The following is a 21737-nucleotide window of genomic DNA, read 5'->3' as shown; positions in this document are numbered from 1 at the left end:
TGTCATCTAAGGCAAATAAGGTATTATAGAAATACATGACATGTCATATATTGTCATCTAAGGAAAATAGGGTATTGTAGAAATACATGACATGTCATCTAAGGCAAATAGGGTATTAGTGACTGGATCTAAGTTTTCCCTTTTTCCAACCTTGAGGGATGGGAGTTAAGTTAGGAAAATGGATATTTTGTGTTTCTTGCTGTGTCAGAGACTTGTTGGTTAGGAGTAGGAGATGATGGCTATTTTGATGTCTCTGTTAATCATAGACTAGGTGGTTACCAGGCAGCTGAAACATTTTCTGTTGTGGTTGACTTACTGCTGCCCTATAGGGAGATAGCTTTACAGAGGTTCCCAATGGAAACTCAACAGTAAGTGTCCACTCCTCTTGGATATCATGCTAGGCACTTTCAAATGCAACATCTCATTTGCCCTTCAGATTCACCATGGTAATATCTCCACTTTAAGGAGGAAAAGACTTAACTGAAAAGGATTGAATTGTTTGCCTGCAGACTTATTTTATTCAGTATCTATACTGAGACTAGAGGTAACATTGAGCCTGAGTTCCTTGTGAGCTGGTAGAAGATGAAGGAAATAAGAAAGAGTAAGGACCAAGCCTGTCAACACTGATTTCAAGTCTCCATTGCTTCTGCTGTGTACATCTCTGCAACGTTCTCAAGGCACCTCTGGAGTTGTCCAGCACACAGAGAATCTCTCCAGCCATCCACAGCACCCCTCAAAGCCTAAGCTCAGGAAGAAAGCCACAGTCCACTCTGTGTGCCAGTGCAGACAGCTACCCATGGAAGGACCTGTTTCAATACTCACTTTATTTCATCAGTGAGCTTCATTTCACTAACAAGCAGACATGTCTAGGTTGGCCATGAGTGATTCTCTAGGGAGGGCTGGGTTGTGGGATGATTCACAAGGTTCTCATATATATATATATATATATATATGTTATATGTATATGTGAGAAATATATATCAAATCTCACTTAATTCTCACAACAATCCTATGAAGTAAATATTATTACTCTCTACAGACAGAAAAGTTCAAGGTGGTTAAGAGATTTGCTAAAGGTCACAAGAAGTGGCAAAGCAGTAATGCACAATTCTATCTAATACTGAAGTATATGGTCTTTCCACCTCACCGTAGGATCTCTCAAATAATTAATACTTACACTAAAATGGGGGTATCAAGCCTGGGCTCTGCGATTTAAAGTCTGCTGCTTTCCTAAATGAAATTCTTCCTCTATAAAGTTAACTTTATTCCTTCATCCCCTATACCAAGATAAATTCATGGATCAGAGATTGGAAGAGTGATTGTTCCTTGTAAGGCATCTCTTAAATTTATGATCCTAGTAACTGGGGACCCCCTGCTGGATTAGCCTTGCATCTTTCCTCACTTCCATCATAGAGGCTAACAAGACTGTTGATTCTTTCTTTCTAATGTTTCCTATGTTCACTCCTGTCTATCCAATCCCACTGTCACCACTCTCCTACATTATTTCAATAGTCTGCTAATTTCTTGCCTCCAGACTTCCCTTGTCTTTTCCCATTCTAAATCCTCCTGCTAGTTCAATCTTCTCAAAACATTTTGCAATGTCAGCTCTCATTCAGAAACACTCCATTGACACCATGCAGCCGTTTAGGCTGATAATGGAAAATAACAGTTAATGACATGATATGGAAAAAATGTTCAGAGAATGTTATTAAGTGAAAAGAAAACAGATTACAAAATACATGGAATGTTAATATTGGTGATCTGGGCCAGGTGCAGTGGCTCACGCTTGTAATCCCATCACTTTGGTAGGCTGAGGCAGGCTGATCACCTGAGGTCAGGAGTTCGAGGCCAGCCTGGCCAACATGGTGAAACCCCGTCTCTATTAAAAATACAAAATTAGCTGGGCATGGTGGTGTGCAGTAATCCCAGCTACTCGGGAGGCTGAGGCAGGAGAATCACTTGAACTCAGGAGGCAGAGGTTGCAGTGAGCTGAGATCATGCCAGGCACTGCAGCCTGGGTGACAGAGCAAGACTCTGCCTCAAAAAAAAGAAAAAAAAAATGGTGGTCTGTGTATGGCAGAATTATGAATGATTTTTTATCTTTTGCTTATCTGTAGTTCTTAAATTTTTTTGCAGTAAGTGTTATTCTTGTAATAAGATTTTTAAAAGCTACTATAAAAATAAGAAAAATATACTCCAAGTAGTGAAAAATAAAACAATAATGAGCTTCCAGTTTTTACAATTTCATTGGCAAAAAAGTAAAAGTTATCATAACCAGGATTGGCAGGGAAATGGCATGCTCATACAATTGTCAGTGGGAATCCAAACTGATAACAGTATTTGTGGAATATGATGTGCAGGATTCATCAAAGTGACAAATTCACATAAGCTTTGGCCCAATAATTGTAATTTTAAGAGTCCATCATATAGAAAGATGATTCTCAAAGTTTGAAATATGCCAACAGCATCAGTATCATCTGAGAACTTGTTAAAATGCATAATCTCAGGCCCCACCACTTACCTATTAAATCAGAATCTCTGGGGGTGAGATCCAGGAATTTGTGTTATAACAAGACCTCCAAGTGATTCTAATGCATGTTTAGAATTTGGGAGCCACTGATATAGAAATACCCTTTCTACGGAAGTACCTTTGTGTGAACAAGAGTTGCTATACAATAAAAAGTTGCTAAATAGATTAGACTGATGTGTCCTGTGAAATACAGTGCACTGATTAAAGAGCAAAAGTATTAGCATGGAGAGATCATTGGTATATATAACTTAGTAAAACAAGAACAAGTTCAGAAATATGTACCTATAATATTACTAACCAAAGTCAAAGTATACTTTATGTACTCATGAGTAAATGCTTTATTTACTCATAAGTAATAAAAAATTCATTTATTACATATGTTTTTTAAAAATCCTCCCTTTGGCTTCTATGGCCTGTAAGGCAGAATCCAAACTTCTTAGCCTCATAATGAAGGTTCTATGTGATGTGCTTCAAACCTGATTCTCTAACTTCCCCCACCCTACCCCAGTATTTCTATAAAGAAACTCTGTTTTTAAATCAAACTATTCTGAGAATGGCTTAATGCTTAGTCTTATCTCTAGTTTGTAGGTGGCGAAACTGAGAAGTGTGTCAGTGGAGTGAATCCTTGCCCATGGTCACATGGGCAGCATTTGAACCTGGAGCCAGTTCCCTGTGGTCCGACTCCAGTGCTTGCCCCATCCACCAGGCTGGTTGGCTAATTGTTTCCCAAACACTCTGGTATACACCTTTTTGCCTTTGCTTATGCCATTTTTCTTTCTTAAAATGCTCTGAATCAAGTTTTACATCCTCCATGAGGTTTTTCTTAGGAGGCCTAATCATGAGGAGTCATCCAGGGTCCGCATACCTTGGAGGTAAACCTTTCATCATATGTGGAGCCTACTTTGCCTGTGGTTCTCTGTAGCACTTCAGGTCTGTTTCTCCAAGAAGACTGTCACACCCTAGGGCAGGGACCGCTCTCTTCTTTTTTGCTCTCAGTATTTAATCTGCAATAAATGACTCTAGTTGATGAAAATGATGATAGACTTGTACTAACACTTATTTGCTACTGATATGTCAGTAATTTGACTTCTGTAACAGCAGAGCAAGCAATCAGAGAAGCAGACCAGTCCTTGGAAACCAGGAGCTGGGATCGGGATGGAAATGAGACTTACCTAGGAATACCTTTTCATGTAGTTTTGACTTCTGACTTACAGAAATGTCCTACATATTCACAAAATAAAATTAAATATGAAAAGATGAAAAATAAACAAACCTTAAATCAAATACAAAAGCAAACAAAGGAATCTAGCTGTATGTCACATTAATAACCTCACCATATAGAGAAAAGAATTCAAGTAAAATTCTGAATATAGTACTCTGTGTTCACTACCTCAGTGGGAAATGTTCTAGGGATAAAAATAATTCCAAAGATATTTTAACTTTATTTAGTTGGTTATTTTTAAATAATTATAATGTTACTGGCATTCTGAAACTATTCCGTGCATGCTGTTGGACAAAACAAATAAGTAAGTATATCAGTATCTCTACATGGTAGGCAGAATAATGCTCCTTTTTCCAAGGTGTCCACACCTGCAACCTATGAATATGTTATGTTACATGGCAAAAGCAACTTAGCAGGTGGAATTAAGGTTACCTTAAGATAAGAAAATTATTGCAGATTATCTTAGGGGGCCCAGTGAGTTTACACGGGCCCTTAACAGTGAAAGAAGAGAGAAGAATCATAGGCAAGAAAGATGCAACTGCGAAGAAGAGGCAGGAGCAAGAGAGATTCAAAGCACCAGAAGGACTCAAACTGCCTTTGCTGGTTTTGAAGATGAAGGAAAGGGGCCATGTAACAAGGCACTCAGATGTCCTCTAGATGCTGGGAAAGGCCCTCAGCGGACAGTAAGAAAATGGGGACCTTAGTCCTACAACCACAAGGGACTAAATTCTTCCAATAACCTCAATGAGCAAGTAAATAGATTCTCTCGTAGAGACTCCAGAAAGCACTACAGCCCTGCCAACATTTAGATTTTAGTCTGGTGTGACCCATGGGAGACTGCTACAGAAATGCAAGGTAATAAATATGTGCTGTTTCAAGATGATGCTGATAAACTTATGGTAATGTATATAGCAGCATATTAGTTTGCTAGGGTTGCCATACCAAGTTACCACGAAAGTGGTGGCTTAAACAGCAGGAATGTATTGTCTCATGGTTCTGTCCAAAATCAGAGTGGCAGCAGGGTGGTCCTTTCTGAGAGCTGTGAGAGAAGGATCTGTTCCAGTCCCCTCTCCTGGGCTGGCAGATGGCCATCTTTTCCCTGAGTCTTCAGATCATCTTCCCTCTGTATGTGCCTCTGTGCCTAAATCCCCCCTTTCACCAGAATTATTAGATTAGGACCCACCTTAATGACCACGTTTTACTTGATTACTTCTGTAAATACCCTATCTCCAAATAAGGTTATATTCTCAAATAATAGGGGTTAGGGAATTCACTATATATAATTTAATTTATATACATATATGTACATATGACATACAATACATATTATATATAATACGTATTATATATACATATATACACATTTGCCCCCAACCATGTCAACTGAAAAAAATCTAAAAGCAATAATATTCCTGCAGCAATGAGCACACCTAGCACCCAGATCTTGATTTCTAAGCAACATTTCCCACTAAAGAAATCAGGGCTCTCTGAGGAAATACGTGCTTCTGGCTCTGTTACAGGGCAAACACAAATGAGCCTGGGGAGTCCTGGTGTGCCAGAAAGAAAAGAAGGGCCTAAAGATCAATGGGGTCATGTCAAAAGGACACAGGATCCTGTTTGAAGAGATTCCCAATGGCCAAATTTGGGGTAATTTCAATATCAAGAAGAAAACAACAGTAATGCAGTATAATCCATTGAATTTTCTTAAGTCCATAAGTCCATTATGATAGTAAAAGAGCATATTAAAAAAAAAGAAAGCCATCTAATAAATGTAGAAGAGTGATAAAATTAGAAAATCACAATATTTTGGCCTCTAATGTAACAATTGATTCAGGCAAGGATCATCAACAGATGCTAACTACTGAGTAAAAGGTTTTGGCATTTTAGGATATTTACAGAGCATCAGTATATTATCCCACAAATTATTTATTAATTATAAAGGAGAAAAGATACCTTTTAAATGGACAGATTTGGTGGCTACTACTTTATTTATTTATCTTTTTTTTTTTTTTTTTTGTGACAGAGTTTCACTCTTGTTGCCCAGGCTGGAGTGCAATGGCACAATCTCAGCTCATCGCAACCTCCGACTCCCGGGTTCAAGCAATTCTCCTGCCTCAGCCTCCCAAGTAGCTGGGATTGAACCCAGGAGGCAGAGGTTACAGTGAGCCAAGATCGCGCCACTGCACTCCAGCCTGGGAGACATGAACGAGACTCCGTCTCAAAAAAAAAAAAAGAAGATAGAAGAATCATTTCCAATTAAAAGAAACCAAAGGGAAGTAGAGAGTAGAATAGTGGCTACCAGAGTCTGGGGACAGGGAGGGTAAGCAATGGGGAGATGTTGACCAAAGGGCATAAAATTCCAGTTAGGAGGAATAAATTTTCAAGATCTATTGCACAGTAAGGTGACCATACTTAGTAATAATGTGTTATGTATTTCAAAATTGCTAAAAGAATAGATTTTAAATGTACTCACTACCAAAAAAAATAAATATATGAGGTGATATGTTAATTGGCTTGATGTAGTAATGTCATAGTGTATACATATATCAAAACATCTTTTTACTCCATAAATGTACAATTATTCATTGATAAAATTAAAATTTTTAAAAAGAAACTAACCACTGGGCTCGATGGCTCACAGCTGTAATGCCAGCACTTTGGGAGGCCGAGACGGGCAGATCACTGGAGGCTAGGAGTACAAGACCAGCCTGGGCAACATGGTGAAACCCCATCTCTACTGAAAATACAAAAATTAGCCAGGTGTGGTGGTGCTCTCCTGTAATTCCAGCTACTCAGGTGGCTGAGGCAGGAGAATCACTTGAACCCAGAAGACGGGGGTTGCAGTGAGCTGAGATCTCACCATTGCACTCCAGCCTGGGTGACAGAGTGAGACCCTGTCAAAATAAATAAATACATAAAATAAAAATAATAAAAGAAACTAACCAAAACACCAAATGCAATATATAATCTTGACTAGATTTTCATTTTTTAAAAAAATGCTACTAAAAGACATTTTGGGGACAGTTTGGAAAATTTTAGTGGGAAATGTATATTAGCTAATATTAGGAAATGTGTTGCTAATTTTTTTCATAAGTGTGATAATGTGATTATGTCAGAGAACGTTATATTCTTGGGAGATGCATCTGAAGTATCTGATTCAGTGATGTGATATCTGCAATTTTAAATAGTTCAGAAAGAAAATATAATACGCTGCAGCCGACTCTTACCAGCTCTCAAGAGCAGATAAATATTTAGGAATTTTGCAAGCCATTTAAGTCATTATTTGCTCAAAATCATCCATGGTGGGAATTCTTACACCACATAAATTGACAATTACTACAAATGAGGGCTTCTCCTACCCTAGATCCAGTTTATCAGTACACTACCACATATGGAATCAAACGTTAATAATTGGTGAAATATTTCAAGTGTTCCTTGTGCTCAGTATGGTATATTTTCAACTTTTGTTAAGATGTGAAATTTTTCAAAATAAAAAGCTGGAAAAATAGATGGGGGAAAAAATCCTATCTTCCTGGGAAATCCTGGAAACCACAGAGAGAAGGATAATAGCAGAGAGACAGATCATGGACTGTCCCATGGCCACCTTGGGACTCTCCCACGGGAGGCTCTGGGATGTGTTGGTGGCTCCAGATCTGCTGACTGGGGACCTTGGCGGTGAGGCTGGCTGGAGTCAGCAGGAAAGGGGAAGGTTTCCTACTTAAGTGTGCACCAGCCCTTTTTCCTTCTTTTCCCTCTGGGCCTGAAGCTGGGCTTCTGAGTTGGTGGATTGCCCGGGATTTCCAGGATCCTATAGGAAGCTTCTAATTCCAATTCCTTTGAATGAAAAAGTCTAAGGGTGAGGGTAGGTGGCTTATGGCAATTATGAGTGGCAGTCTGGGCCCCTTTTCATTTTCCATTCTCTATTTCTTCCCATTTGTCTTTCTGCTACTTGATCCCCTCCTCTTCCCTCTCTGCACTACCAATTTTATTCAGAAATGCCCTCCCTGTACCTCTGCCAGCTCAACTGCACCAACCCTGCTAGGACAGTCTCAAGACTCACCACCTCCACTAAGTCTCCCCACCACCATCTCTCTCCTTACCATACCTCATGGCGTTGATGTCTGGAACTACACCCTTTCATGGACTGTTGCAGGACTGAGTTGTGTGGCTGATTTTGTTTTGTTTTGAGACAAGGTCTCATTCTCTTGCCCAGCCTGCAGTGCAGTGGTGCAATCAAGGCTCACTGCAGCCTCAACCTCCCAGGCTGAAGCAATCCTCCCACCTCAGCCTCCTGAGTAGTTGGAGCTACAGGCACACACCACCACACCTGGCTAATTTTTAAAAAAAAATTTTTTTGGAGAGATGGGGCCTCCCTAAGTTGCCAAGGCTAATCTCAAACTCCTAGGCTAAAGTGATCCCCTTGCCTCAGCCTCCCAAGGTGCTGGGATTACAGATTTGAGCCACAGCACCTGGCCTGATATCTGCAAGCTCCTAGAGGGCAGGAACTGGATTCCATATACATTTGCTCTGTAAAAGACACTCCTTTTGGCAGGGCATAGCGGCTCATGCCTATAATCCCAGCACTTTGGGAATCCGAGGCAGGAGGATCACTTGAGCCCAGGAGTTTGAGACCAGCCTGGACAGCATGGTGAAACCCCATCTCTACTAAAAATACAAAAATTAGCCAGACATGTTGGTGCACACCTGTAATCTCAGCTATTCAGGAGGCTGAGACATGAGTATCACTTGAACCTGGGAGGCAGAGGTTGCAGTGAGCCAAGACTGTGCCACTATACTCTAGCCTGGGCCGCAGAGCAAGACTCCATCTCAGAAAAAACAAACAAACAAACAAACAAAAACCCCACTCTTTTCTCCCCAATACAGGCTAACATAAAATGTCTATTGAATTCAATTGAATTCCTTCCCATTCCCTCTCTTCTCAATTCTCCATGTTTCTTTTTCCTTTCCCTCTCCATCTCTTTCTCCTTTTTGATTCGCTAGGTTTGTCCCAGTCGGCTAGTGTTATTTTAGCTCATTTTTGCCCCTTGCTTTGTTCCCTCTGCTTGGCTTGCCAAGGCTGAAGACTGTGGCTGGACCCTGACTCTGGGCCTCTTCTCAACCCAAGTGCTTCTCCTTGCTCAGGGAACTTTTGAGCACCATGGCAATGGGAAAGGCTGCATCAGAGCAATGTAGATGCATTCTACCCAGTCTCCCTTCAGGCTCTCCATCCCCAAAGACTGTTGCCCTCACAAAGGGAGCATGTCGGGGCAGCATGGAGAATCTCAGACATCTGCACCACACATTTTTTTTCTCTCCCATTCCCTCTCCACCCACCACCAATCCCCTTGAGTTCTCCGGACCGATTATTGTGGTAAAATATCGCACATTTTCTCAATCTGTATGCAAACCAGGTAGGATTGACAGCTGAAGAAAGCTGCACATTGCCTGGGCTTAAAGTTATCTGTTTTCCCTCTGAGGGAAAAATCTTTGAGCTCTGTGACAGTGCCTCGAAGCCATGGCCCTTGTCCTAGACTGCCCTGGCCCAGGCAAGCGCCTGACCCCTACTAATGCATAGGACCTTTAGCAGCAGAGAGTGGGGGAGGAGGTAACCAGAGCCCCCTGCATGCCAGCGATTCATGTTCTCTGAAGGGATCAGAGTGTTATTAGAAACCTTGCCTGCCAAATGCTGGGCAAATGTAACCAATTTATTAATGCAGAGAATCCAATATGTGAAATTGGACCAAAAGGAGAGAGGCCAGCCACCCTCTCGGCACACTTTCTGATCTCTAACAGTGGTAGAAGGAGGGTGATGTACAAAGAGTTCTGTCTTCTGCAGGAGGACATTGCTGTCCTAATCACATGTGGTAGTGACAACAGATACTCCTGACTGGAGCTTCAAAGGGCTGGGAGATAATTGTATCCACTATCCCTGGCTGGCTGTGAGGCTCAGCCTGCTGCTTGTAGGTTGTAAAGTATACTGGGTAGGAAGATAGGGAGCTTGGTCTCCTCTGTCCAAGTCCTGCTCCTCTGCAACAGAGACCAGGTGAAAATGGAGGAGTAAGAATGTCTCTCAGTGCCTGCAATGCTGACATCATATGCTGGTCACTTAAGCTCTTTCTTGCAAAGGATCTTAGATTGGTCTCAATGTTGCATGAGTGTTTGCAGCTTCTCTCCAGCAAAAGAGAGGGTTCCTTCAGGGCAGAATGCATTTTGATATGCCTCACTGTCATTGATTTGCCCTCTAATAGGTGATTGAGTTGAAAAACATGTTGGCAGCCACAACATTTATTAAAGGATTATTTTATATATGTGTGTGTGTGTGTGTGTGTATATATACACACAGACTTATTACACATTGCCTCATTTAATCCCCATACCAATACTTTTTGAGGTAGATATTGTTATTCTCAATTTTCACTTAAAAAAATTGAGCTCAGAAAGTTAACCAACTTGCCCAAGATTATAGGTAGAAGTGGACAAGATTTGAGCCCATGTCTGTTTAACCATGTTCTTCACCACCCGGGTTTAAGGAGTAGGAACCCAAAACATTTGTGGGTAATCTGGTAGAATTGTCAAGAAGCAAATGTGGGGAATGTTCTTGCTAAGGCTGCACTGGGAAGTCTTTTATTTTGGATTTCTAATTTTCAAAGAATTGGCATACCATGAAAACAATGGACACACTTTACAGAGCACAAATAATCTTTATCATGATTCAGGTAAATTTTAGAATCTTAGAAGATATCAGGCTCATTTGAGTGGGCATCACTGTCATTGTACAAGACCGTGTGGAGGAGAGCTAAAGATCTGGTTGCTTTAGATTCTTAGCCATTTAGATTCTAGATGAATGTCATCTATTTTGTAATGTGTCACTGTGTGTCATCTCTCAACACTAAAGGCAAGATGGTAGTCCGATTAGTAAATATTGAATTACATGAGAACAGATTGTGAAGAAAAATAAATCAAAGATTTAAAAAAAAGGAAAAGAGAATCAAAAAAAAATTTAAAAGAATAAAAATAAAGAAAAATGAGTACATAAAAAAGAAAGGAATTTTTAAAAATTGAACTAGTGTCTTGGAAATAATACTTTTATAATGTTACCAACACCTGTTAACTGAAGGATAGTCTTTTTAGTTAATTATGGATATGACTGAAGATGTTGGTGAAGTCCCCATGCCCAAATGCTATGAAATTCACAAGTTCATTTCTTCTGGAAATGTACCTGATACATTACCGTGTCATATATGGATTGGCGTGATGTGCCTGAGGAAGAGCAGAGCTACCTTCCATTCTCTGGGTGCCTTCCCTCCTCCTCCATTTTTCAGTGATGGTTTCAGGGTCCTGAAGGCTATCATGTGTCACAAGGCAGGAACTGCCATCTCTCCATTTGGAGAGGAAGAGGTCAATTCAGCATCACTGAGATGCAGAAGAAAAGTTCAGACTTTATTTTGAATTAAAATCCAGCCCAACTCTTCCTGCTTGTTTTGGTGTCTAGAAGAGCTTTCCCTATTCTCTCCTTCTTCTCCTATAAGCTGTTCACTTCCTTTGCTAAATTCTCTTAGGAGAATAAATCACTCAATAAATAAGTGATAATCACTCAATAAATCTGTAAGACAATAAAGTTATGTATTTACTTAAAACAATTTCTTAATGTCTGAAAAGGCAAAATAATTTTGTTGTCCCCACAATATAACAGCAGTGAAAGACCTCTTAGGACTTGGAAATTGGTGTCACTCTGAGAGTCAGACTCACACTCTGAGAGTCAGTCACACTCAATGCAACAATGTCATCTAGCGTAAGAATGACAACTCCAAAAATAGTAATGGTAGCAATAAAAATGCAAAGGAATTCATGCTACATAAGTGTGAATCCAATCAAAGTTGAGATGGGGATCCTCCAAGAAGATATATTTTAGTATGAAGAAATAGAATGAAATATGTTCTATCTGGAGAATGACTGTAAGCAGAGGTTGACCCCAAAAGGTAAAAAGGGAAATCTGAAGAATGCTGATCTTGATTTGTTTAGAGGTGAAGAAGCCATTTTTAAATGGCCTGGAGAATTGAGGTTTTCTTGGTGAAAGTTTACCCATAGTAAAACTTCACATACCAGCAGCTGGTAGATCAAGTCTGGTCCACACTATTTTGTGTCATACTGTTTTTTAAAATTGAATAAGTTGTCAACTAATTTCACACAGAAAAATTCATATATCTAGCCTTTCATGAAACATTGGGAAAACATAAATTAACCAGGCTGGCCACAATGGGCTTGAGCTATGACGCCATGGCTGCCTCCTTTGGAAGGGCATGCACTCTCTAGTTGGCATGGTCCCCACTATTCCCTATCATTGCCTGCTCCCTGACATGCTTCACTCATCTATGTTATACTCTTCTGAATCTTTTGGATTTTGAATGTGTGACTCCCTCATGGGTAAGCATGCCTTCAGCTACTTGAGCTGAAATTCACTTCTTAACACCCTGAACTCTCCTTGTTCTGATTCTATGCTCAGCATGCAACCTTCTGAGAATTTGGCTTCTCGTGTAATTTGCCTATAAGGAAAGAATGCATTGATCTTCTGCCCTGAGCATCTTGGTCTATATGAGGAAGTGCATAGAGTAAGTGCAAAAGGCTTAGTCTTTGGGGTCTGAAAGGTCTGGTTCCAATTGCAGCACTGACACTTACTAGATAAGGTCATCATGAGGCCTCTTGGCACCCTGCCAGGCATCTTCTGCTGGAGATGTTGCCCTGGGTCATCTTGGGTTACATGCCAGAATATTGAAATTGCAAAAGCATTTTTATAAGCAACATCAATACATCTAAGTCACAAATTATAGCAGCCCCAAATCCATGCAACCAATCAACAAACTTGAGCTTCTCTAGAGATCGTGGACATCTCACATGAATAGAAAGCAACTGATAGAAACACAAACTTTTTGATGGTTATCTGTTCCAAAGAGGAAGAGGGGGAAATGGCAAATAGAACCTGGACTTAGCCAACTTGTATTCAAGTCCTAGTTCTTCCCTTTGTTAACCATGTGAACTTAAGAAAGCTGGTCTGAGTCACCAAGATAAAAATTTCCTCCCTGCACACCTAACAGAAATTTTGTGAGAATCAAATGAAATAGGTAGGGAAGACACTATGTAAACTGAAAAATGTATGAAATTGTTAGTATCAAATTTTTTATAATCCCCAGTGTATGCAAGAGTAGTATTAGCAGGAGAAGAAGTCAAGAAGCCAAGCCGGGCAGATCACGAGGTCAGGAGATAGAAACCATCCTGGCTAACACAATGAAACCCCATCTCTACTAAAAATACAAAAAATTAGCTGGGTGTGGTGGTGCACACCTGTAGTCCCAGCTACTCGGGAGGTTGAGGCAGGAGAATCACTTGAACCCAGGAAACGGAGGTTGCCGTGAGCTGACATCGCACCATTGCACTACAGCCTGGGCAACAAGAGTGAAACTCCATCTCAAAAAACAAACAAACAAACAACAGAAGCCTACGCCAGGGTTTCTAGCCTGCCAGGGTAGCATCTGGAACCAAAAGATTAGTGCCAGGCCCATAACTGTCAAAGCCTGGACTTTAAATCAAATCAGACTCTGGTTTGTGAAATAAACAATAACATCCAGTGATGATTAGGGTGTGTAGGAAAGAGTCTTGCAAACACTGTTAGTGAAAGTATAAACTGGAACAAAGAAGGCAATTTGGCAGGACCTATCAAAAATTGTAATGTACATACATACACGTTGACTCAGCAATTTGCTCCTAAGAATTTATACTGTAGAAATCCTTGTACAAATGGGCAAGAATACTTGTATTAGAATATTCATGGCAACATTATTTATAATAGCAAATTAATAGAGGGATGATTAATATATTTTACATATTTCCACTATGACTGCTATGTACCCATCAACAAGAATAAGTTAGACACATATATATTGAAATGGAATGGAGTCTGTAATATGTGCTTGAGAAAAAAAAAAAGAAGTTGCAGTATAATATATACGGTGTGACCATACTCAAAAATGTAATAACCTAGAAAAATTCTAAAGGTATACAGGTCTAATTTTTAACATTGGTTTCCACTGGGGAGTGGGAGTAGAGTGTGAGGATGGCACTCTGACTTTGTATTTTGTATACTCTTAAGTTACTTGAATTTTTACAATGATCATGTAGTACTTTTGTAGTTTTTAAAAAAATACAATTAAAAATCAAAGAGAGGCCGGGCACAGTGGCTCACGCCTGTAATCCCAGCCGAGGCAGGGAGGCCAAGGCAGGTGGATCACCTGAGGTCAGGAGTTCGAGACCAGCCTGGCCAACATGATGAAACCCCGTCTCAACTAAAAACACAAAAATTAGCTGGGCATGGTGGTGTGCGCCTGTAGTCCCAGCTACTTGGGAGGCTGAAAGAGGAGAATCACTTGAACCCAGGAGGAGGAGGTTGCAGTGAACTGAGGTCATGCCACTGCACTCCAGCCTGGGCAACAGAGCAAGACTCTGTCTCAAAAACAAAGCAAAATCAAAACGAGAAACATTAAACTAGTATTTAAACTAGGAACAAGAAAAATAAAGAGCTAAAGCTGACAGTAGTAGTAAGGCCAAGGAATACAAGCATGGACACAGAGCCTGGAGGTTCCCACACCTGGGGTTTCCTTACTAGTTCTTCCCACAGGCCTGACCACTGACATTTCAAGACCAACCTGTTTTCCTGCACTTGTGATGCTCTGGCAGCAGAGCCAATAAATGTATGCATCGTTATTGCTCCTGCTGCAGTAAAGGCAGCTGTTGTTCTATTTCTGAAATTCAGGGTTGCAGCCCTCGGTCTCAAAGTGAAGAGTCATGTCCACAGGTCAAGGAACTAGGGCTTCTAAAAGAGGACCTCCTGCTGTTTTTTAGAATTTAACTGGACTATTGTGACTACTATCTCTGTACCTTGACTTCTGTGCTTTGCTTCCTTATTAACTCCTTATGACTTAGATCTTAGATTTGCTCATAGATTCTGCTTCTGCCTCTGTTCCACTTGAGTGTCTTCTCTTGAGATTACCTACTGTCAGATTCTGGCCAATTCTGTGACTCAGATTGTTTTCTGGGGCTCTATTTTGGCATTTTCTTTACACTTTCTTTCATTGCCCAATCCTCTTCCAAAGCTACTGTTATCCTGTCTTAACATTGACATAGCCAGTCAAGTGGCCAGGATGGGCTGGGGAGAAGGGATACTAAAAAATAGAAGTTCCCCACATATGGAGCACTTGCCATTGGGGAAGAAGTTCTCAATTTCATATGCAAATCCTGGTGAGATGACTCAGAAATCAATGAGACTGTCATGCCGGAGTCATAGTGCTGTGGTTTTCTAACAGCCTCTATACTTTGGAAGCAAACTGTCTAAAGTGGTACGTATTTCTTAAGTTATAACTATATGCAGGAAAATGGTGGGCCACCAGCTTGAGCCAATCTGTCTCTCTTTGTTTGCTTGGACACTGACCTCTCCAAATGAGGATTTTTATTTATTTTGTAATTCATGATATATCAAGAACATGTGGAAAGAGTCCAGGAGTAAACTTAAATTTCTTTTAAACCATACAGTGTGGATCATAACCATGGCTTCACATAGTTAGAGACCTTTCTTCTTCTTATGCTTCTCAACAAGCAAGCTGGGGTGAGATTTGTGCATTGACAAGGGAGATGGTTAGAGAGATATGGCTTCTTCCAAGACTAGAATTGAAACCCAACCTCAATTAAGTTAAGAAATTCTCAATTAAGACTGTCTGGCCCTCTTAGCCCCGCCAGCTTTTAAGAGCAGACACAGGATCTCCTTAGGACCTAGGACTTCTTGTCTTCAGTAAAGCAAACACCTGAGAGAGAGAGAGAGAGAGAGAGGAGAGAGAGAGAGAGAGTGGGGGGGAGGGTGCAGGGGTGGAATTTTCTGCTTTTGTTGGAGGCAATTTTAGACTGGTGAGTGGGCAAAAATCTGACCTGAATCCTAATCTCTTAGAGCCCATCTCTGATTTCTTGCTCTGCCACCCCATTACCTGGCCCACATGGCTTAGATTATTGAATCTTGATCCTTGAACACGGACTGAGGAATATGGTGGCTGTAGCATATTGTACTAAATTCCTTATATATTTTTCACTTCTTCATGCCTCTTAAAATAATCTTTTGGCATGAATGGACATTTTCCCTTTGAATCCCAATTCTGGATTTCCTACCTAACTAATGCTAGGGAGGAGAGTTAAAAGGACTACATAAAGAAAACACATTGTTTTTTTTTTTTTTTTTTTTTTTTTTTTTTTTTACCCTGGTTGCATTTTATCAGGAAAAACATTACATCTGGAGTCAGCCAAGGTTCATGTTTCATCTTACCAAGAGGATATGTTTGTATGAGTCACACAAAAATGAAGGAGACAATAATAATAATTGCTGTCTTAACATTTTGTTGAGATTGATAAACAAGAAAGTGCCTACAAATGCACACTGTAATATATTGTGCAGATATTATTTTTGTTATTATTATTACATGGCATGAGTGAAATAATACTAATGTGTTTTCTGCATTTTAAGATATGATTTTTTAAGTTAAGAAAAAATAATATAAATAGTCACAGTCTAGTATATAACCAGTTTAAATTTCCAGGAGAATCTATAAAATATATATTCATTTTCATATTAGAATCACAAACGATTCATTGGTTGCCTTGAAACTCTGAAAGGAAAGATTGCTTTTCTCTCTGAACATTAATCAAAGATGTATTTCCCAAATAGAAATTGTTGGATATCTCTACATAGATCACTATAATTCATTATTATATGTATTTGTGTTTGTGGGTATGTAGATAAATATATAGATCTAGACAGATATCTATCTATCTATCTATCTATCTATCTATCTATCTATCTACATATGTAACTGTCTATTAAGGGAAAAAGGGCCTTACTGAAAAGAAAAAAAAGATGGAAATTTTCTGCTTTCCTCAAAGGCAATTTTGGCCAGGCAAGTGGACAAAAACGTGACCTGAATCCTATTCTGTGAGAGCCTAGCTCTAATTTCTTGCTCCATTACCCTGTTACCCGGCCCACACACCTTAGGTTATTGAACCTGGATCCTTGAACATGGACTAAAGGATATGGAGGTGGTGGTAAAACTGGCAAAGTGTGTAGGTAAGTGGGAGACAGACAGAATCATGTACCCTGGCCTGCTTGTGGGAATTAAAACCACGTAACTGTTCTTCATGTGCCCATGAAAATCCCAGAGTCATTTTCAATCTGTTGTCAGCCTGGTTTTTGTTTTATTTTGGCAACATGTCAATCCTATGCCAGTAGGAGCATGTGTGCTCACACTTACTCATCTCCTCACTCCACTAGCATCCATGGGCTACGGGCAGGTCCCTCTGCTAAGCACTGGGAATAGAAAGGTGACTGAAAGGTCCTCTTGTTAACAGGCAAACAAAAGCAACCAAGAAAATACATTCAATACACAGCACACCCAGAAGCCAGAAAGGAAATTTTAAGAACTTAAAATGTAAAACATTTATATGGCAAAAAAAAAAAATAAAAAAATCCATAGCCAAAGTCTAAGGACAAATACTACATTGGTTGTTCAAAATAAACATGACAGATAAATGGCTACTCAATTTTCAAAAAGCTTTACCAAATTAAAAAAAAAAGAAAGAAAGAGAAAACAATAACTACATGCAAGAAATATAAACAGGTAGTTCTCAGAAAAAGATAAAATGCAAATGTGATGATTAATATTGAGTGTTAACTTGATTGAAGGAGGCAAAGTATTGATCCTGGGTGTGTCTGTGAGGGTGTTGCCAAAGGAGATCAACATTTGAGTCCATGGATTGGGAGAGGCAGACCCACCTTCAATCTGGGTGGGCATCAACTGATCAGAGGCCAGCAGGCTAGGATAAAGCAGGCAGAGGAATGTGGAATGAGCAGATTTGTTGAGTCTTCTGGCCTTCATCTTTCTTCCCTGCTGGATGCTTCCTGCCCTCAAACCTCAGATTCCAAGTGCTGCAGCTTTTGGACTCTTGGACTTACATCAGTGATTTGCTTGGATCTCTCAGGCCTTAGGCCACAGACTGAAGGTTGCACTGTTGGCTTCCCTGCTTTTGAGGTTTTGGGACTCCAACTGGCTTCCTTGCCCCTCCGCTTGCAGACAGCCCATTGTGGGACTTCACAATGTGATCATATGAGCCAATAGTCCTTAATAAACTCCCGTTTTTATATACATCTGTCCCATTAATTCCGTCTTTCTAGGGAACCCTAATGCAACAAATGACCTAAAATATGTGAAAAGATTCTCAACCTGACTGAAAATATTTAAATGCAATCAAAACAACAAAGAGATATTTCATCAAACATATAGGGAAACACTAGAAAGTTCTGATATATGAGGGATTGGAAAGAAAAGATTAAAATAAACAAATTTGTATACTGTTGGTGGGAATTTAAATTGGTGCAAAATTTTTGGAGTACAACTTGGCAACATATTTTGAAATTGTAAATGTCCTTTGACGCACTAATAGGAATTTATCCTAAATATATACTTACAAATGTAACCTCAGATGGACAGTATTTTAAAACTTGAAAATAACCTGAGTATTCATCAATGATTATCATTAAATAAAGTTATTTATTGCTACAGTTATCTTTTATTGCTTTTATTTAATTATTCTTTAAGGTTATTGCTTTATTGCTACAGGAATACTATTTGGCCATTACAATATATATATACATTTTTTTGAGACAGAGTCTCACTCTGTCAACCAGGCTGGAGTGCAGTGGCATGATCTCGGCTCACTGCAACGTCCGCCTCCTGGGTTCAAGCCATTCTCATGCTTCAGTCTACATAGTAGCAAAGATTACAGGTACTTGCCAACATGCCTGGCTAATTTTTGTATTTTCAGTAGAGACGGGGTTTCACCATGTTGGCCAGGCTGGTGTCGAACTCCTTGGCCATTACAATCTTTCCTCTTCTTTCCTTCCTTCTTTCCTTCCTTCCTTCCTTCCTTCCTTCTTCCTTCCTTCCTTCTTCCTTCCTTCCTTCTTCCTTTCTTTCTCTTTCTTCTTTTCTCTTTCTTTTCCTTTCTCTTTCTTTTTCTCTTTCTTTCTTTTTCCCTTTCTTCTTTTCTTCTTCTTTCTTTCTTTTTCCCTTTCTTCTTTTCTTCTTCTTTCTTTCTTTTTCCATTTCTTTCTTTTTCCCTTCGTTTCTTCTTTCTTTCTTTTCTCTTTCTCTCCTTCCTTCCTTCCTTCCTTCTTCCTTCCTTCCTTCCTTCCTTTTTTTTAATGGAGTTTTGTTGCCCAGGCTGGAGTACAGTGCTCTGATCTTGGCTCACTGCCACCTCCATCTCCCAGGTTCAAGCGATTCTCCTGCCTTAGCCTCCCAAGTGGCTGAGATTACAGGCACCTGCCACCACCCCCGGCTAATTTTTATTTTTAGTAGAGATGGGGTTTCTCCCATGTTGGTTAGTCTGGTCCCAAACTCCTGACCTCAGGTGATCTTCCACCTTCACCTCAGGTGACCTCTTCCACTACCCAAACTGCTAGGATTACCGGTGTAAGCCACTGAGCCGGGCTGGTCATTGCAATCTTAAAGTAGATGTGTTGGGATAAAAATGTTTTCTCATATAAGTGAAGAAAGCAAGATGCAGAGCAGCATATTTAATATTATCTTATTTATAAATAAAAAGATTATGGATAATGTAGAGTTATAGATACATAAATAATTTTTCTGAAAGTTAACAAGAAAGTGCTAATCGTTGGACACAAAGATCTGTTGGTGGTGGTATGACATGTTTTCTTTTTCTACCTCTCTCTCTTTTTCTATGTGGCTACATTCCTCTTATTTAAATAAAATAAATTGAAAAGTTAAAAGCACACTGCCATATGTTATATGATAGAGGTGGTGGGTGTAATGGGATACAGAGGACAGGCATCTGAACCAGGATAGACAAGGGGAATGTCAGAGAAGACTTCCTGGATCAAAGGATGCCTGGGCTTCATTTCTAAGGTAAGAAGTTGTTAGATGAAGATTGAGGTATGGGTAAAGGAATGGTATTTGCAAAGGCATGGAGATGAGCATGAAGGCAAGACATGTTTAAGAAATTGTTTTACAAATGTTTTGTTGGAGTGCAGAATAGTCAACAAATTAAAAAGCGGGATATGTAGGTGTCAAATCACCTAAGGCCTTAAATAGCCTCCTAAGGACTTTGGACCTTCTCCTAAAGCAGGGAAAAACAACTAAATAATTTTAAATGAAAAAGTGACCTGACTAAAATCCATAAAACCTTACTAAATAAATGCAAAGTTGTTCAATAATCCAACTATGTTGGAAGACTCACTGTATGCACAACATCGCAGAACGACCATCCTGGGGTCAGCTAACCTGGGATGTGAAAAGTACAATTCCATTCCTTGGAAACAGCTTTAAAGATGTGAGTTCCTCCCGTAACATTTGTTCATTCATTTATTCATACTAATAAAAACAAATATTAAGTATATTTTTATATTGAGTATATGTTATAAGCAAAGCAAATATTCTAAACTTTGAGAACAAAGGTGCAAAATGCATTGTCTCTGTCATCAAAAAATTTAGAGTGGTAATCAAAATGCACTCTGATAACTTCTACAGTGTACATAGTATGGTGGAAATAGCAGAGGGAGTGCTTAACTTCTTAGAGGAATTAGAAAAGACTTTGCAAAGGTGGTGACATTTGAAATGGACCTTAAGAGATAAAAGGAGCTCTCTAGGTAAAAAGGGAGGCAGCAGGAATTCCAGAGATAGAAAATAGCAACTAAGCTAAAAAGAAAAAAAAACAATGGCACAGAAATGAGTAAGCGCATGACAAGAAAGGAACCTAGGCTGGACAGATAAAGGAGGCAAGGGACAGAGGTGAAGTTGTGAAGGATTCACACTGATGCAGTTTGGATGTGTGTCCCTTCCATATCTCATGTTGAAATGTAATCCCCAATGTTGGAGGTGGGGCCTGGTGAGAGGTATTGGATCATGGAGGTGGATCCCTCATGAATGGCTTAACACCATCCCCTTGGTGATGAGTGAGTTCTTGCTCAGTTCATTCCAGATCTGGTTGTTTAAAAGAGTCTGAGACCTCCCCATTTTCTCTTTTAGTCCCTCTCTGGCATGTGACATGCCTGCTTCCCCTTGGCCTTCCACCTCAAGTGGAAGCTTCCTGAGGTCCTCACCTAAAGCAGATGCTGGCACCAAGCTTCCTGTATAGCCTACAGAACTGTGAGCCAAAAATAAACCCTCTTTCTTTCTCTCTTTCTTTCTTTCCTTCCCTCCTTCCTTCCTTCCTTCCTTCCTTCCTTCCTTCCTTCCTTCGTTCCTTCCTTCATTCCTTTTTTCTTTTGATGATGTCTCATTCTGTCACCCAGGCTGGAGTGCAGGAGTGCGATCTTGGCTCACTGCAAGCTCCGCCTCCCGGGTTCACGCCCTTTTCCTGCCTCAACCTCCTGAATAGCTGGGACTACAGGTGCCCGCCACCACGCCTGGCTAATTTTTTGTATTTTTAGTAGAGCCAGGGTTTCACCGTGTTAGCCAGGATGCTCTGGATCTCCTGACCTTGTGATCCACCCCCCTCGGCCTCTCAAAGTGCTGGGATTACAGGCGTGAGCCACCATGCCCAGCCATAAACCTCTTTATGTTACCCAGTTCTTTTGATTTGTAGTTCATGAGCATGTATGAGATATGCCACCTTTGAACCTTGTTATGTCAGCACATTACCTGTCTCACCTAAACAAAAAAATAATTATCCAGTCTCAGATATTCCTTTAGAGTAATGCAAACAGACTAATATACACACAAACCTTGGAAAGGACTTCAGACTTTTTAATCCACAGGCCACAGGAAGCTGCTGAAGGTTTTACAGCAGAAGAGGTGTTACGAGAAGATAGCTGTAGAGGCTGTGAAGAAGGATTGGAGTCTGGAGCCGGCCTAAAAACTTTAGGAGCTCTTAAAACATTCC

At 40.1% G+C, this 21737-nt stretch overlaps 1 non-coding gene across 1 annotated transcript; it reads left to right on the top strand.

Annotated features, from left to right (window-relative positions):
- Positions 1–21404: 21404 nt before the first annotated feature.
- Positions 21405–21506, top strand: LOC117077113. Its single transcript, XR_004434690.1, has one exon. It is a non-coding gene; the product is annotated as a small nucleolar RNA U13 (small nucleolar RNA).
- Positions 21507–21737: the final 231 nt, after the last annotated feature.

This window comes from Trachypithecus francoisi, unplaced genomic scaffold (genome assembly GCF_009764315.1).
Source record: "Trachypithecus francoisi isolate TF-2019V2 unplaced genomic scaffold, Tfra_2.0 Lachesis_group5, whole genome shotgun sequence".
Taxonomy (NCBI): Eukaryota; Metazoa; Chordata; class Mammalia; order Primates; family Cercopithecidae; genus Trachypithecus; species Trachypithecus francoisi.
This window is presented reverse-complemented; position numbering and strand designations above follow the sequence as displayed.